The sequence below is a fragment of the Fundulus heteroclitus genome, chromosome 18 (genome assembly GCF_011125445.2).
Source record: "Fundulus heteroclitus isolate FHET01 chromosome 18, MU-UCD_Fhet_4.1, whole genome shotgun sequence".
In the NCBI taxonomy this organism is placed as follows: domain Eukaryota; kingdom Metazoa; phylum Chordata; class Actinopteri; order Cyprinodontiformes; family Fundulidae; genus Fundulus; species Fundulus heteroclitus.
Genome location: NC_046378.1, coordinates 17,156,846 through 17,176,669, shown reverse-complemented (window position 1 = coordinate 17,176,669; position 19,824 = coordinate 17,156,846). Strand labels below are relative to the sequence as shown.

At 38.2% G+C, this 19,824-nt stretch overlaps 1 protein-coding gene across 1 annotated transcript in view; it reads left to right on the top strand.

Annotated features, from left to right (window-relative positions):
• Window positions 1–19,824, top strand: part of zgc:172282 (leucine-rich repeat and fibronectin type III domain-containing protein 1-like protein) — a 285,696-nt gene that overhangs the window by 123,838 nt on the left and 142,034 nt on the right. The window contains exon 2 of the mRNA XM_021310766.2: window positions 6,118–6,230. The gene's annotated coding sequence lies outside the window, so the exon portion shown is untranslated. The remainder of the gene's footprint in view (window positions 1–6,117; window positions 6,231–19,824) is intronic.

The following is a 19,824-nucleotide window of genomic DNA, read 5'->3' as shown; positions in this document are numbered from 1 at the left end:
AGGGGTGGTTAAAATAAATATACTCTGAACAGATAAACTGATTACATTGACAAATGCCCCAGATCAGAGTTTTCAAGCTGTCATTTATCAGTATTACCCCTGGCTTTTGTTTAAAAAGTGTACGCCTTTGTGATGGACTCGCAGTCTATCAGCTCCAGTTTCTTCATGACCACAAAAAGGACAAAGTGGACATGGAAAATCAAGGAGTGTTTGTCTATTAATATTTGTTCTTGTTTCCGACCACAGATTCATCGCTTTGTTTCTGTGTGATTGTGCCTACCTGTTTGTTATGACTAGAAAAGTGCATACAACAGTCAGGACAGGATCCTGTAAAGGGGTGTGCGATACAAAAGAAAATCACAGTGATTTTTTTTGTAAATATTAGAGATGCACTGATCAGAGCTTTGTTTTCAATTTCCGATCTTTGTCTTTTTGTACAGCTTTGACCAGCCAATATGGGTTTTAGGCATTTCTGATTTCTATTTAACTAAACTATTCCAAACTCTAGTTTTATCCGCCCAGCCTTTTTCGGTCGCTATTTATTTATATTAAGAGCATGGGCTGTCGTACACTGTGTGTGTGAGAGAGAACAATCAGTCCAAAGCAGGGTTTTATTAATACCTTAAAACAATGATCGAAAATCCTGTCATAGTTATTTTAAACCATCCCGATAGAAACTAGGAGCATTTAAAAGTCAAACCAACTGTTTATCGGCCATGCTGCTCAACCAAGATCTCTCAAGATGCCTCATCTCTGCCATGCCGTAAGAGCATCATTTTAAATTTCTTAAGACATGTTTGGGATGTTGTGACCAAAACTTCAAGTGACAGGCCCAAATTGTCCCTTAGTTTGAGGTTCCAGTGGGTTGGCATTAAGACAGATGGAGATCTTCAACCCAAATAGAGGCCAATATTGTGTGTAAGAGTGGGAATTAAACAACAACAAAAACATTATTTAGGGCTATATGTTTCTCTCTTTGTAAATTTGCCCCTTTGAGTTTTGCTCGTGATTAAAATAAGACATTGAAAAGAGTTGGAACAGATTATTTTCTGATGAAAAAAAAAAAACATTTTAACAGTGCTGATGGCTTCCAAAGTTACTGGCATGACGAGGACATCCTGCTGAAGAAGAAGCTTCCATCATGACATGAGAAGCTTTTTGCTGCAATCGTACATCGAGCTTTAGGGTGTAAGTGTCACGCAATACTGTCCAAACCAAAAACAACCTGACAGGGCGAACTAAAATAACAGAAATAGAGTCTGACGGGTGTCCCGGAGGATGATCCCAACAAGTCAAGTTCTCCTGCGGGCGTCCAGAAGGACAGCCTCGACGAGTCGGGTTCTTAGGCGGGCGTCCAGAAGGACGGCCTCGACGAGTCGGGTTCTCAGGCGGGCGTCCAGGAGGATGGCCCCTGCAAGACAGGTAATCCGGCGGGTGTCCCGTAGGACGGCCCCGGTTAGCAAAGATGTCCGGCGGCCGGCGACGGAGCAGGTCTTTCGGAGGCCGGCGTCGGAGCAGCAACCTCGGAGGTCGGCGGCGGAGCAGAAACCTCGGAGGCCGTCGGAGGAACAGGACCCTCAGGACCCGACGCCTGGAGAGAGAGAGAGCAGTACCTGGCGCCGGACTAAAGGCTGGAGTCGGCGGCGGACTATGAGCTAGAAGAGGCGCCTGGCTACAGAGCTCAGGAGGCGCCTGACTACAGGTGACTGAAGGGGGAGCCGGGCTACAGGCTTCAGGGTCAGCAAGCCCCGGGCTACAGGCTTCAAGTCCAGACGGGTCCTGGCTACAGGCTTCAGGCGGCGCAGGGCTACATGCTTCAGGCAGCGCAGGGCTACAGGCTTCAGGAGGGCCCGGCCTACAGGCTTCAGGAGGGCCCGGCCTACAGGCTTCAGGAGGCCCCGGGCTACAGGCTACAAGTCCAGACGGGTCCTGGCTACAGGCTTCAGGCGGCGCAGGGCTACATGCTTCAGGCGGCGCAGGGCTACAGGCTTCAGGCGTCGCAGGGCTACAGGCTTCAGGCGTCGCAGGGCTACAGGCTTCAGGAGGGCCCGGCCTACAGACTTCAGGAGGCCCCGGGCTACAGGCTACAGGAGGCCCCGGGCTACAGGCTTCAGGAGGCCCCGGCCTACAGGCTACAGGAGGCCCCGGGCTACAGGCTTCAGGAGGCCCCGGGCTACAGGCTACAGGAGGCCCCGGGCTACAGGCTTCAGGAGGCCCCGAGCTACAGGCTTCAGGAGGTGCCTGGATACCTAGAAGGAAAAGAATCTCCCGCACACCTGACTCCTATTGAGAAAAAGATCTCTCAACATCTGCCCGCCACTGTTTGTCGGCCGATGGGTCCATGTGTGGCCAGATCATTCTGTCAAGAAACCAGAGACAGAGGACCAGGTATTCAGGACAGACAAGCAGACAAGAACAGGCTGTGCAGAGTAGTGTGGCTGTAAGCAGGCTTTAATAAACCTCAAAACGTTCAGTCAGGGAATATGCAGGCTCGTGGTCAAATAACAGTTCCAAGTCAGTACACAGGCGGGCAGGAAAAAACAGGCAAGGACAACAGGATCAGGAACAGGCTCAGGCTGGCACAGAGGTCAAAAATGCAAATTGGGTCAGGTCAACAGGCAAACAAACAGAACAGGGAATGCTGGACTAGACTCACCAAAAGACAAAAGACAAATCGTGACAGTAAGGAGATGTAAAACCGTGTCTCTCTGATGTTGTGTTAGTCATCTGTGTAGTATCAGAGTCTTCATCCCCAGCAGTGGTCTCAAACTCAAATCCTGGGCCAGTGTCATGCAACTATTAGATGTGTGGCCTACAGACCCGAATCAAATGGCTAAACCACCTCGCCAGCATGCAGTCAAGCTCTATAGAGCTCTACAAGTGAGCTCATAATGATGTCAGGTTTGTTGAAGCAGAGGTGCATCTAAAACTCATTTGGAATAAAAAACATCTAGACTAAGTATATAATAAGACCACAGATCGCAGAAAGCTTAGAATCTTTCTGTCTAATGTAAGAACAATGTTATACTGGATGAAAGACCATTACAACCTATTATCAGTGGTAACATTGGAAAAGATGTCAGTGAAACAATCTACATTGCTGTCTTTGGTTTGTGCCAGACTGTAACTGGCAGGACCTATTTCAGGTTTTCCTGCAAATCCTATTTCATTCACTCTCTCACAGTGTGGTATAAGCTCAGAAGCTATTTTAAACTAATTGAACTGTCCCTCATTGCACTAGCTCATAGACACCATATGTTCTCCCTTTCACTAACTGATGAAGCTTTTGGTCTATGGACAAAGCTTGGAATAACATCAATGAAAAGATTGTATTTGTGACAATGTGTTTGGCTCATTTGAAAAGCTGGTGACTAAGTTCAAGAATCAATTTTTGTGGGTATCTCCAGCTCAGAAGCTTCATTGTCTCTAATACTGATAGGATCTATTCCATCTTGTCCACGTCCATCTCTATTGGATGATATCCTTGATCCTAAACCAATTGCCAAAAGTTTTGTTTATGAGTTGCTCAGAAACTATAAGATGGCCACATTGCAATCACTGGAAAAAGTGAGAAACAGATCTAGGCGAACAGATTACAGATGTGATTTGGTGTTGGATAATTGACAATATATCCTCGTCATCTAACAGCCTCAAGCAAGTGATGATTAAGTTCAAGGTGATTCATCGTCTACAAAACTAGACAGAGTAAAATTAAGGACGGGTTAGATTCTACATGCAACTAATGTAAGCAGGAACCTGCTTCTTTAATGCACATGTTTTGGGCATCTCCATGAATGGATGGATTTAGAAAAAGTATATTTAAAACCTTGTCCAAGATATGAGGCATTCCAATTCCACCCTGCCCTTTTGTGGCTATATTTGGAGTTACACTTTGTAGTACTGGTCTCAATAAACTACATACTAATTGCTTCCTGCCGGCTGTTGGGCCATAGAATGATTTTATTGAAGTGGAAACAGTCACTCCCACTTGTATATGGGCACTGGGTTAAGGATGTTATGTATTACATTGAACAACAAAAAAAAAATCAAATATCATTTGAAAGGCTCAATAGAGAAGTTTTATGAGATATGTAAACCCATTTTTAACTAATTTTGAAAGAATAGATGGACACAGTAATTGTGTCCTTCTTACATGGCTGATTTGAGTATGTTTTGTGGGAGGAAATCTTAACCAATACTGGTGCAATTGTTTTTGAACATGGTATCTGTTCAATAAAAAAGCCATTAAGAAAAAAAAAAAAAAACAGACCTCAAATTGAGGCTATAGATGCACTTTGTGAAGCCATATTTACTGCAGGGAGCAAGGTTCTCACTAGCCTATTGCATATGCCATCACCCAATGTGCCCAAATATATTTTTTAAGCAATTAACAAGCACGGTTGGGATACAGACTACTAATCTCTTTTGTTTAAATGTTTTGATCTGTGTTTAAAGATATTTTTAGTGTGACAGTTTTGATCTTTCAATAAACTTGACACTATTAGTTTAATTTACCTGTTTTGCCCTTGTTTTTTTTTTTCATTTTAAACACATCTTACAAACTGATTATGATCCAGCAGCTCAAAATGTGGTTACTGAAAACTTTGTCTTTAAATAGTATTTGTAAATAGTGACCAATTATTGATTCTTCTTTGTCTCTCTCATAAGAAATGAAGAGGTTTAAAAAACAAATTTTCTGGTGGAACTAACATGTAGCTTTTTTGTAATGAAACTTAAGGGTGAATGAAAGCCACCCTGGAATGGAGTTCTATAATTTTATGTACTTTATTGAAGCTAGAAGCACCTGCCACCAGGGACCTAACTGCAGCAGGATATCATACTGCCAAGTGTCCTCTTGGGTATTGTTTTGATATATCAGAGTTGAGCTGAAAAGCACACACAAATTGAGAAGGAGACAGTTAGGGGGTAGATGCCTCTCATGAAACATAATTAGTACTTTTTACAACAACAAAAAAAAAAACAGCCTCTGTTGTGAAGCAAGCTTTGACAAGAGTGTTCATTTTTAGAGGAACATTGTTGGTATTTCTCGAAAATACACTTTTTCAGTGTGTTTGTGTAAAGAAAAAAAAGTTTTTTTATCTTTAGTTAGTGAAAAGAAATCTAAAAGGAAATTAATATCGGCACTCTTACTCTTTACTTGAGAAATTGTAATTGATCTAAACTGAATCGAAATATTGTCAATTATTAAATTATCTCTGCTGCATTTAATTAGTGTGAAGACATGACTTTTTTCCCTTTGCTGATATTTTTCCAGCCCTGTTTTTTTTTCTTTATGATGTGCAATTATCTAGCCACTCCTCACATAAAGATAATAAACTCCATTAACCAGGGGCAGTCTGTTCCTTATGCGCTGACTGCCACATTGAATGTGAGGACGTCAGCTGTCCTTTTGCTGTGTCACCTTTCTATAACATGAATTGGGTGATGAGACAGCTTTAGATCCCTGACAGCAGTAATAATAATTATCTAATAATCAGTAGCTCGTTAGTCCAGCTGGCTTGGAAACTGAACGCCATAATGCCCTAATCCTGTTTGATGTGTGATTCCTGGTGTGCCCTCCACTAAAACTCAAAAAGTACAGACTGCCAGTTTCCTTTTAACAGTGCTTTGATCAATATTGGATGAATGGTTTAAAAGAGGGACACATTTCTTTGCATCACTGCCCACAATTTTTAAGGTGCTCAAAAGTATTTCCAGTGTTGATGTTAAAATATTCATATTATGTTCCGACTTCTAGGTTTCTTCCCTCCATGAACATAATTGGAGTCTTGAAGTCTTATTTTGGAAAGCTCATAGTAATGTAGATTCCCTTTGAGATAACAAAAACAAAAAGGGGAAACAGAACATAAAGGGAAACAAACAAAAGGAACATAAAAAAGCACGTCTAAGTGTATCATCATTAGTTACTTCAATACTATTGTTAATGGCAAAGGTTTAGGATGGCTGGAGAAGCTCTTAACAAATTTGGACTTCATGCAAAGGAGGTCTGATAGGGGCGAAGATAAATACTTACTCCGAGAAGGTTTTACAAAGGTACTGGGATATCTAGTTTTTATTACCTCTAACCATGTTCATGTCTCTCTGTCTCTCTCAAAGGTGTTTGGGTCCGTTTCCCCTGGCCTCCCCTCTTTTCTGTCCATCTTCCTGTCACTGCCTCTACAGTTTATCTTCATGTTGAGTTCTAGCCCAACACAGCACATAAGATAGAGGTAAGATATTTTCAAATACTAGACTTTTTTTTGTTTCTTGTACTTTATGAATTTAATAGTTCTGCTGCAAATCTGACTGTTGAAAATTGTAGCTCTGTTGTTACAGTACATTCACATTACATCTTCAGATTCAAAAAGGCTTATTGCTAATCAACTGTTTAATTGCCCCCTTTCCCAAATTTGAGTATATAATATTACATTGTAATTAAATAGATACACTCACATGTAAAATTCTCTCTTTCACTAATAAATGTTAAAAATTAAACTTCCATTAAAACATCAACATTATTTACATTCCTGCAATTACCTCTGGAATATAGTGACCTATATGGAAATTATCCATTAGGACAGGGTCACTAATAAATGTCCACAGACACTTATTAGATTTAACCTTTTTTAAAAAAATGCAAGTGTTTATTTATGTATTAAAAAAGGCATAAAAATGTGCCTTTTACAAAAGATGACTTAGGCTAAAATAACAGACTGCACATGATGAGCTATTTGAAAACCAAAGCCAAAAGAGTCAAACCTTGGAAAAGAGCCTGACTTCCCATCACTGGCTGTCATACTAATTTTCTTATACTTGATTTTGTGACTGCTGGTTCTATGTATTTAGTATGTTGTCTAATGTGATAAGCTGACACATTTATCAAAGAACCGGGAAGCAAAAAACAAAAGGACACATTTTATAGCATGTTTAAGTTATAAATCAGTAGTCAAAGCATACTAGGCATAACACTGAAAATGAAAATACTACAGGACAACTGCAAACCTACCATAGCATTGTTAGTAGTGGCACTGGATTGTAATTAGGGACACCAGAACAAAGGTGGCTGGATAAATTTCACTTCGTAAATTACAAAGAAAATTGGTGCAGTATCTAAAATTAAGTACACAACATGAAATCAGCTCACTAGGAGTGTGGTGTCTGGAGTTCTTGACCCTATGCTTTGACAAATGCAGCTTGGGGAAAAAGGAAGAAACATTTAACTCTGATAGCGTACAAAATAGTGGTTACCTCCAGCAATCCAAGTTAATGCTGATATTAGTTCAACCACAAATCTGTGTCATTGTGTTATCACGAAATGGACATTAAAATTTTTTTTTACCAGTATGTATTATCATTAAAATGGTGTCCCTAAAATATAAAACTGGCACCACAATACATAGCTGCACAGAACCACAAAAAGCAACCTGTCATTACTGTGACTGTGCAGCTAGATCAATAACTTGCTTTATTATGTGTAGTAGTTGTGTGCAGCTTTTTACAGAATCTGCTCAAACTGGGCTAGCAAACTTGGGGCTGTATAGACACAAGTACAGGCTTGCTTACTTGTATCTAACAAAATTAGCAGTGCAGTGCGCAACCTGGAGCATTCTCCTGGAGGGTTGTACAAATAAAATGAGACATGATGGCACAGAGCTCACTTTAAAGCCACAAACGAACCAAGTGAAAATTTAACTGCATTTAAATAAGGAAACAACAATCCTGGGTGAGATGCCTCAGGGCATCTCACCTAGGATTAACAAGGCATGGCTTAGAATCCAGAAAATGTTCCTTTCTAGTAACTATGCAGGGCAAACTGCATAAACACATTATCCCAGGTTAATTATATACACGAAGCACTGGCCAGCGGCTATGACACTAAGTCGGGGAAAATTGAGACCTTTATAATTCTTCAGAGCTGCTGCAAAAAGGAGAAGAAAGCAGCATCAGAAAGATTAATCCGTTCTGATAAGAAAAGTGATTAAGATAATTATAGAACTTTAATTGTCCTAAATAAGCTCACTTTGCACTCTGAGCTGCACTAATTGACCTGTCTGTTGGAAGTGTTAACAGTATGCCATCATTGGGCTGCAACCATCGTGTAGCTATGAAGCCAGTTTGAATCTTTAGCTGAAGCCATAATGTGGACAGACAGATGGATAGATAGATAAGTGGATAGATAGATGGATGGATGGATGGACGGCTGTGTTGTATTTTGAGCTGGTGTCAAGACAGAAGGCATTATTGTAATTCTGCTCCAGACACTTACTGCAGTGACTCTATTATGGACTCAGCACAGGCTCTCACCCCATTTTGGAAATAGAAAAATTACTTCATTTTAGTGGCAGAACAATTTGTACCACCATCTTGTTTTCGTCTTGCTTGAAGCCCTTCCTGCTTTATCTAAATATGGTTTTGTTTCTGCCAGAAGTCAAAGGAATTATATGTGATGAGCAGTTTGCAAGAGTCAGTAAAAAAGGGCTTAATCATACAAAATACTTTATATATTGGTATGTATATTTGACCCAAGAAGAAGAAAAAATATCCTTGTTCTGGATCACAGTTACTATTTTGCTGATTAGAGTAATAGTATAGTAAAATTATAAGATCACTTTATATGTGATAAGTGAAGAGAGCTTGTGGAAATGCCAACAAGCAGTAATTTACACATTTCACTAAAACTCTATAGACCTATGTGGGACAACACTTCACCTAATTAGCTGAATGCCAAACCTCTTAATTATGATTGAATGAATTTTATTTCAGACAATTAACAAATGTAACACACATTTAACAAATATTAAATAAATCAATTTCAGAAATTACCACATAATAATAGAAAATAATCAATTTAAGAAATTCTTCAACCAAGGACTACATAAAAAAGTAACTGATAAACATTAAATTAAATTTTCTGTTTCAGTTCAATTCAATCATTTGAACATAATGAGAGATGAGATAAACAAAATTTTCCTCTAAATAAAATATATCAGGTATATTTACCCTGATTTCTGACATTGATTAGTGATTAAAGAAAGTTGTCTGAAAAGGGGTATGAAGAAGTAAAACTTATTTTTTATTCCCCTGCTCCCTCTAATTTCACTTAAAGTACCTTCCTATTAACCAACAATGTATTGATCCAAAATTCACAAAAATTATAAACAATTATATTTATACACATATACATATATGAATATATGCATATACACATATGAATATATGCATATACATACATACACATAAATGCACACGTGCATATCAACATACACACACATACACAGTGCTCAGATATATAATTCATCTCTCCTCATTACAATACCTGTTGAAAAACATCAGTTTAAGCCTTTTTTTAAACAGGCTCATGGATGGACATTGCTTCAGCTCTTTCTGGAGTTTATTCCAGACCTTTACACCACAGACTGAAAGGCACTTTCTCTTCATGGTGGTTCGAACCCTCAAGATTCTGAAGTTAAGATTTTCCCTGAAGTCATATCCCCCCTCTCTATCAGTGAACAGCTTTTGAATATTGTCCGGTAGTTGTTTATTTCTAGCTTTGTACATCAGCTGAGCTGTTTGAAATTCTACCAGATCGGGGAGTTTGAGGAGGCAGGACTATAAAAATAGTATGTCAGTATGGTCATGGAATCCTGCCTTGTGAATCATTCTGATGGCCCTTTTTTGTAACGTGCATAATGGCCGCAGTGAGGTTTTATAGGTGTTACCCCATATGTCCACACAGTAACTCAAGTAAGGTAAGATAAGTGAGCAATACAGAATATAAAGAGCAGCATAATTTAGAAAATGTTTTGCTTTGCTGAGAACAGTAATACTTCTAGATATTTTAGTTTGAATGTATTTTATATGAGGTTTCCAGCAAATCCTATCGTCTATCATTACTCCCAAAAACTTAATTTCCTTAACTCTCTCTACTGTCTTATTGTCTATTAGGATATGTACATTTGTTTTGCTTTTTCAGTTTCCAAACAATATAAACTTGGTTTTAGCCAAATTTAATGATAATTTGTTAATATCAAACCATACCTTAAGGTGACGTAACTCTAAGTTGATATAAACTACAAGCTGATCCAAATTATCACTTGTACAAAAAATATTAGTATCATCTGCAAACAAAACAAACTTAAGTATTTTTGAAACTTTGCAGATGTCATTTATATATAGAATAAACAAGTTTGGCCCCAATACTGACCCCTGGGGGACACCACAAACAATGTCCGAGCACGATGACTGGCAGTCACCCATTTGCACAAATTGTTGCCTGTTACTTAGATAACTTTTCATCCAGTGCAGGGCTACTCCCCGGATGCCATAGCGCTCCAATTTATTAATTAGTATTTCATGATTTATTGTGTCAAAAGCTTTTTTGAGATCAATAAATACACCGATTGCAGATTTCTTATTATCTAAGGCGCTGGTGACTTCCTCTATCAATTCAATGACTGCCATTGCTGTAGATCTTTGTGATCTGAATCCATATTGAGTAGTTACACATAACTACTGTACTTGCGGCATATTGAAAGAAGTTATTAATTTGAAATTTACCAAAAATATCACCAAAAAACGTTTACATAATAAGATTTTGATAATACAATATGAACTAAATGTATAAAGTTCATGTTGAATCTAAAGTTCACAACCATATGAAAGAAAAGCAAATATACTAATTTTTTACAGTATTTTTAGTCTGGTTTCCTCCAGCCTTCCATGAACATGCAAGGCTGTTATAAACTGGAACTAAGAATGAATTTGCACTCTGATGCACTGTGAAGGTCATGTCCTTCTTCTTGCTCCTTGGTTATGAGGATGTGATTCGGCTCCCCCAAATACCCTCAAGAGGACAACGTTGGTACAGATCATTTTTCTCTAGTAAGCCTGAGAATAGTTTAATATGCTTGTCTATTTACTTGTAAGTATAGCGTGGGTGTGGGTGTGCCACTGATAATGCTCATCAAACAAATGAGATGGTGGACATGTCTTATTTATTATAAACATTATAGTTTACATTAAGGCAGGTGTATGTTATCACTAAAAGACATGTGCAGACACACACTGGTTTAATGATGTCTTATTTTAATTGATTTCCCAGAGCTCATTGCACGCAGCTCATTTGGCACATTTGCACAATAATCTTTGTGTCTTAGTATATTTCTATACTGCTGACATGCAATCTGATTTTCCATCAGTTCTTTTTGCTACATTTCTTCATTTCTATTTCCCTCCTTGTTTACTGGCATTTAGAGTGTAGAGCAAAAGAAGAATTTCATTATACATGTTCCTTGACTGGGTTTATGACAATAAACGTGAAACTGGAGCTGAAATAAATGCATTTCATCTAAAGGTGTGACGGCTGAAATGCAGTTCATTGCTCAGGTGAAATTCCACACCCAAACAACTCCCGTGAAATGTGATTATAGAGATAAGTGTTGTTTCAGCAAACCAGATATTAATTGCATACACGCTGTGAGCATACAAGGCCTGAAACATTATCATCATGTTACTCCAGACGGTAACTGAGAGAAGACACAGCATTAAAATACATCTATCCAGTGTTTGTTTGTGAATTCATTAATCAATCATTTGTTCACTTGTTAATTCAGTCTTTCCCTTTGCATCTCTAGTTTTTATATCCCGTATTTAAATTATTCACAGTCGAAACATCTGCTATACATCAATAATAAGTGTTTGCATTTAGAATTGGCTGAAGTAGCTTGAAAACTCTGGAAATGTTTGTCTGGAATTTTAACATGACTTGTTGTAGCTCTGTGGTGCAGGTGGGATACTAGAGATGTTACAATGCAGATTATTACTCATTGGTAAATGAGCCACTGCCTAAATTCAAGCAGAGATAGGTTGTTGGTGTAGCCTCCTGTCTGTGATTTTATGGTAGTCCCAAATTGTTTTTTTTACAAGGCTTAAGTCTTCTTGCAAAACTTACCTAAACACAATATTTTGCTTAACTAAGATTCCTGTTTTTTCTAAAATCATAAGTTCTTTTACCACTAATCTGTTGTCCATATTGAGAGAGAGAATGTATTAGAGCCTGCAGCTTCATGTCTTTGTTGCTATGTGTTGCAATTGTTGCTAGGTGTTGCAATGTGCTTTTAGTTAATCGTGTAAGAGAACACTTGCTGAAAAACATTTTCACCAGCTTCATAACCTTAGCTCTTCCACAAACACTGAGTAGTTAGTCACGTGTTACTCACATGGTAATTATCAGCAAATGCTATCAAAACCGATAGTAAACATGCTAACAGCATACCAAACTGCTTAACATAAAAACATCATCAGCGGGAGCAAGATCTGTGAATCGAAAGCTATGGCTGTATGTGTCAAGTGAGTAAATTTTGAAAAACAAAACTTTAAGCAATGCCTGTTTAGGGAGGGGTAATATTCACCTGTGAACTGATATGTTACCGATATGCTGTACCTGGGAATTGATACTGGTACTCAACGGTACATATTTTCAGTACTTTTGTGTGTTTTTATGTGGTAATAAATGTTAATTAGTTTAATAATAAAAACTCAAAATTTTTCAATATAACATATTTATTTCTCAATATATAAACTTGTGTGGATCTACAAATAAACCTAATGAAATAATTTATGAATTTTATTATGTTGCTTGACACCTCACCTCGTTCAGAGGCCCACAGTGAACGAGGTGAATAAGCGACTGGAGCTGTGTGTGAATCAAATTCAGGGAATTATTTTTATTTACAACAGTTTCAGAGAAAAAAACCCTCTACATTATATTTTATCACACTTTGTAATCCAGGGTGAACTACATTTGCAATGTGGGAATGGAGTGGATCCCCTCTCTGCTCTCTTTGCTCTGACTGCAGGCAGGGGTTTGAGGACGAAGCAGCTGCAACTGTGTTTGGAGAAGTCTGAAGGGGCTCACAGCAGCAATTGCTTATGCCTCAAGAGATTGACCGCAGAACAATTGGTGCTTTCATAGGAAGTTACTAATTACACAGAAAAAAGTTTCTAGATTTATAACTAGTCACTTATTTGAAAAAAGGTTGCGACATGGCTCTGAAAAATTGCTAAATATTGCACCAAAGTCACTAGATTGGCATCGGTGACCAGTTACTTCCTGAGATTAGAAGTATTCTTGCTGCTTGCCTTGCACTTTGCATCACAAATATTGCAGCAAGCATAATCTGCATCACATTTTGGAAAGCGGACCCAATGCTATCAAGTGTTTTCTATCAGCCATGCTTGCTTTGTTGACTTGATCAACGGCTATTGACATCATCACGCTCTTGTGCGTGCAATGCTATGTTCATGTTTAGCATGGAAACTTGCCTACTCTTCCACTCTTCCATTGCCCACTCTTCAAATTAGCCGCTCAAGTGTCACAATGATGTGTTTAGGTACCAAAACATGGTACTGTATGAAAATATGAAAATTCGGTAGCTTAATTCATGTTGGACCAATATATTGTAGTTGACCTACTAAAGAAATTTGCTTTTGGACTACCAACCCTTCCCTGTTAAAAAAACAGGAGAGGATTCTTATGTGCAGTTGTTTTTCAGGAGCTGAGCTTGGCCTCTTAGATGCAGTCAAAGGAACTGTCATGCTCACAATGTAGTGGGAATAGTTTGGAGGGGGCTCAACTTTGATAGATTGACATCAAATCCATTTGGCGAAAGGATGCACATTCAGCAGAACTTTCCAAGCTGATTGGGCAATGCGACACCTAGTGTGATTTTAGCCAATCACAGTATCATATGAAAATGTAAGCAGCAGGTGCCACAGGTTTACGCTGGTCAATGATTTTCTTTCTGTTCTTCTTTGAAAGAAGAAATCACATATTCTGACAAAACAGATGTGATTGCAGCAGCTATATGCATGTCCTCCTGTGCTGCCATGTTTATTTTTGTTTGGCTGTGGACTTTGCTACTTTTGTTTTCATTATAACTGTATGCCCCATCTTAAACCGTAATACTGCAATGTGATTGGCCCAAACCGCTTTTGGTTTTGGCCCGTTCAGTTGAGAAGCGGGCCAAGATGGATTCCAAGATGGAATCCTGACCTCAACCCGATAGAAAAGCTTTGAGATAATTAAGAGCGGAGAGAGCCAGGCCTTCTTGTCCAATATTACTTCAGGACTTTGCAAATTGCTTCTGGAAGAATGGTTGAAAATTCCCATTAAAACACTTTTGTAGAAATCCTTCCCGGAAGAGTTGAAGCTAATATAGCTGCAAAGGGTGGGCCAACATCATATTGAACACTATGCATTAAGAATGGGTTGTTACTGAAGTTCATATATGAGTCAAAGCAGGTGACAGTATAGTGTATAAAAAAATCAATCTGGGTGATACTATTTAAAAGACAACATTTGAAAAATGAAAAATGTAAAATAAGAAACAGAATTCCACCAAAATATGGGTGTGACTATACTACCCTTCAGGAAAGAAAATGTTGTTTTTTTATCCAGCTGCATCACTACACTTAGATTCCATGGAAAAGCTTTTTGTCCTTGTAAATACCCAAATGTATAATTATTCAACACTGTCAAAGTTGCCATAGGCATAGTTAAATAATTTATTGGATTTCCAACCGTAGGTTCTTCAATGTGTATAAAGATTCTCAATATGTGTTTGAAGCTGAGAAACATGGCAGCTGTACAATTATTAAGCTACCTCTAAAAACCATAATACTCAAATTTCCTCTTATCAGTAATAAAACCATTGTTTACCGTATGAAGATCACACAATAATAATACTATCATCCAGCTCTCTGTGTGTTTGTATACTGGCAGGGATCAGTTGAAAGCAGAATCCTAAACATATGTGACTATCAGTAAGGAAGAAAAATGTCATGCGTGTGTGACATTGCTAAGTGATATCTGCACACCAAGCATCAACATGGAAAATGCTGTTTGGTTATGACTACTAAATAGAACACACTTCCCTTTTCACTTTCCATTTTATCATCTTCTTCTTGTCTTCCGATGCTCATAGGTCATTTCATTTATTTTTTTCCTGTTTCTCTTGTCCTCTCTTTTCCTGTATTTCATCTCCTCTGCCCATGTCTTGTCCTCTCATTCCCCTTTTGCTCATCTCTTTTTCCTTTTTTTCTGCAAATGATTATTCCCAAATCACTATAATCACAAAATGGGAACTGTGTGCTACTGCTTTGTGAAAATGAGACACATCTGTCAAAGAAAAACCTGTAAAAAAATGTTAACCAGAAGCTGAAAAGGGGAGGTAAAGCAACAAAAAGAGATGATACGATAGTAAGTTGGGTAAATGCATAAAGTAATCAAAGCAGGCAAGAATACAAATGAAGAAAAGCAATGAATGAGAAATTACAAACAAAAAGCAAACTGAGAAATCCAATGTATAGAAAATGGACATAAAACTCCATTAGCCACATTCATTGGTGTTTGAGAGGTACAGAAATTGACTGACGAAAACTAGACTGAAAAAAAATAATTGCTAGATTTCAGTGTCTTTAGTTGTTGATCACTGTGAGGACAGCCTGCTAATGGATGGTTAAAATAAGATAGTCACAGATACAGAGGTGAAAGCATAAATGGATGTAGTTGTCTTCATTCACCAGTTTTTTTCTGGTCTGGATAAAATATTGATGGAAACATATTACAACTGGGTCTTACCAAGGTCAGCTTGGGCTGTGTTTGTTCCAGCTTATCAAACAGATGATCACAATTCTTTTTAATGTCTTAGCAGATTGCAACACAGTGTTGTTTATAGTGGTTATAGTGTTTATGTATCACTTTTTACAATGCTGTCATTATATTATATAGGTCCATAGCATAATGTTTTACGTACCTTCCTAAAAAATAATTAATAAACTGTGGGTAGTAATGGCCACAAATATTTAGACATTAAGGCATGATAGGAGACAAGAGGAACAGCTAAGCAACACAAAGTTTATTCTTTCTTTCCTGCCAAAAGAATTGGCTTTTTAAAGGCCTTAACATGCACAAAAACTCATCAAACTGCACAAAATTTGCCCCCGATATGCATGTTCTAAGGGAATTGAAAATGGCCAGGGCCAAACAGCACTCCTAATTTGAAACAGGTATATCATAGATAAGAAATTTGGTACACAGGTAGAACTCCTCAAACAAACAAAAATTGTCATATCTTAAAGTCAACAGGTAGTTGGTCATTTCAGGTCAAAGGGCAGTTTTTGGCAGTTTTTGATATTTCATACATGTCAAACTATACCTAACTCTGAAGTTTTGAACTATGGTCTTCAAATGTGGTCACCATGCTCTTAAGGCATGGGGAACAAAACATTAACAATATGGTGAGTTTCTAAGCATGTCTAGTGGTCCTTGCCAGGCCTCCACCTTTGCCTTCTCACCAAAAAAATTTAAAACATTCTAACTTTCATATAGAAAGTCTGAATTATACCAACCTTGGTATGATTCATCCTTCTCGGGTGACCAAAGATCCTATCCTAATGGTGCAGACATCATCAAAGTCACATCCCCTGAGAACAGAAAGTCACTTTTTTTTGCCTGGAATGGTCTTTCTCTGACCTTTTCCCTTATCCAGTTGACAGTCAAAAGCAAGATTAACAAATTGGCCTCACTTGTTTTTAAACACATCAAATTATGGCTCCTAGTTCCTGTTCCTAGCTCCTGTTCCTTGATCTTTCATGAGGTCAACAGTAAGAACTCTATTGTGGATAGGAAAGGAGCTTTGGACTGCTTTGCTGATTTCGAACAGCCTTTAACTCATACATCATTACACAGAGGAAAAGCACATGGATGATTCTAGTCAAATCTGGGTCTAAATCTTTCCGAAAATGAACTACAAAGTGCGTGTTCTCTTCTCTGTGGACATTTTTGTTAATTTCCAAGAGGTTGACTGTGCTTACATGTCATGTACCGCAAAAGATTGTGGGAGCTCCTTAGCATCGGTAAGGGACATCAAAAGGTTTCTATGCTAAAGGTACTGTGAGAGGAAGCATACCAGCTCCTTTTCCTACCTCCTTCCTTATCGACTGCACTATTCAGACATCGCTCATCATGGCGACTGCTAACACACCTCCACTTTGGCTGAATAGTCCTTACCTAAAAGACGTTTTTGGATGCAGACAGAAACTTTTTGATGGAAGGTGTAACCATAACAGCGAGTCAAAGTCTGATGTCATTCTATGACCATAAGTTTGGCTCTAATTTCTACATTATTCACTTCATCTGCATGAAATTTAGCATGATCGATCTTAGCCAAGCCACCAAAGGAGATTTAGTCAAATATCTGTTGGGCGTAAAACACTAAATTAATCAACCCCAAGCCACATTTTATCTGAAGTTTAATGATATTTGGTACGCTTAAGTAACTTCTGGAAACTTACAAAAAAGTCTTATGGAGCCATGGTTCAATCCCCACAGAAAGTTGTCGATTTTGTATGAAAGCCGCCATCTTGTCTCTCACACAAGTATCTCATCGAACTCATCCTACAACTTTTCCCTCACATACTTCAAAATCACTTAGTGAAGTCTTAAGGCATTGGGAATCAAACGTTTTATGCTAAATGACAGGATGTGGTTGTGGCCAAGTCTCAAAGTCTGAGTTCTACTTTATTATACAAAACTGTAATAACTTCAAGGCACATGCTCGTAATAGTACCAAACGTTCTGTGTGTCATCTCATCCCAGCATTGGCTACATTCATATGCTCATTTGATGACATCACTTAAGCCTAGCCCACTTTGAGGATATTCACTAGTGAAACAGGTAATGTCATCTTCTGATACAGGTTTTAAGCAGAATGTGATCACACAGTGTAGATATGGCGTTGTAGCAAATTACTGTATAATTCCGTTTGTATATGGTTGGCTCTAATTCATATATCCTCCACCAGAGCATTTGTGGTTGACAGGTGAGATCCTTACTACTCTGGAATATTTTTTTTTTTGGGAGGGATCCATTCTTTTACAAATATTTCCAGAAGAAGCCTGCTTCCCTAGGTGCTGGATTTGGATATGTGCCTATACACAGAAAATAGACAGGGTTGGAATACTGGGACCAATGACCATAAAGACTAAGAAAGACAACAAAATTAAGTAAGCAAATAAATTTGCAAATGAAGAGCCATGACAATATGTAGCATTTTAAGTGCATATTTTGTTGTATTACAGGCTTCAGCTGTTACACATTTAGCATCAGCGAAAATGTCAAGCTCAGTCTTCTAACATGTTAGATGTATTAAATAATCAACAAATATAAAAATAGTTCCATCTAGCACTGTTAATAGTTTGCAATTTTAAACAGTTTTTAACTAAAATATACAAGCAGAGTGTGTATCAACTTGTGTTTTTAAGTATATCTGTGGTTAGGTGTACAGTGTATCAGAGTGTCATAAGATCCCACAGCACAAGAAAGTAGTGATGCAGTGTACTAGCTGCCACAATCACCTCATTGTCCAATATAAAAACAGGAGGAAGACAGGGCATTATAAGATACAGCAGAAGGACACAAATGGGTGGGCGGTGTGGCACAGAGCATGACGACAAAAGGGGAACAAGCTTCACAATGAAAAAAGGCCAGGGAACAGAGTATGATGGAGCAAGAAAGAGAAATAAATAGGATCAAAGATTCATCGAAAGAGCTTTTTATACATGTCCTCTTACTCAGATCTCCGAAACGTCACATCTGTGCCTGTTTGTGTGTTACAAGAGTATTTCAGATCACAGCAGTGTAGGCTTCCAAGATCGGAGATACCACTTGGCCAGGGCAGCTACTGTGTATTAGCACCTGTGGACCTATGTGGATGAACATTTGAGCCACTTTTCAACCTTGCTCTTTCCAGCTCAAGGGAAAAACTGACTATATTAGAAATACACAGAGCCTAAAACTGACGACGACTTTGTAAATAGAATTTTCATTGAGTGATAACACCATCCAGTTCTAATTAGAAATGACAAAATGACATTGATTGATGCTTCTCATTTGTTATGTTTTCCCTGATTTCACAGAACCTCACATTACCTTTTTTCAGATTATAGTTCTGTGAAAATAGTACAGATTCCCTTTGACTTTCAGATCATGCAGGCCAGTTTAAGGGGGCATTTTTGTCCTTTATCCCAGTTTATTAGCTATGTTTTATTGTGCTGCTAATGTATTTGCTATGTTTTGTACCACTACGTCACCCTTGTTCTTTCATAAACCTTTATTTCATGATAACTACAGCTCCCCTGCTACGTCCCAAGCTGAATCAAGCATGACAAAAGTAAGCCAACTGTAACACCACATTCACTGGCATCTGTTGGTTCTACTTAAGCATTTTTGCTTAAGTAGAAAAAAACTTGGATTTGTTGAACTCTTCAAATAGGTCATTACTTTGTAAATGTTCACATAGTTGATAAGCCACTACTTTCTCAAGAATGTTAGATAGGAAAAGATGATAGGGCTGTAATTTACTAACTCATCTTGATCAAGAGATGGTTTTGTTACTTTAAAAGACTGTGGTACATATCCATTTACTAAGGATAGATTAATCATATCTAAATTTGGGGCATTAACCAAAGGGAAAATTTCCTTAAATAACTTGGTTGGGATTGGGTCTACCATACGAGTTGAATATTTTGATGAAGCTAACATTTTACATAACAAAGCTCTACTGCGTCTAAACAGTTCAAACACCAATCAGGTTTTAACAATTCCTCCAACTCTGCTTCATTTAATGAGGATGAGGTAGTCATGTTTGGGAGAATGCCAATCATTTTGTTTTTAATAGAATAAATTTTATTAATGAAGAATCCCATAAAGTCATTACTGCTGAGACCTAAGGAATTGATGGATCAACAGAGCTTTGACTCTGG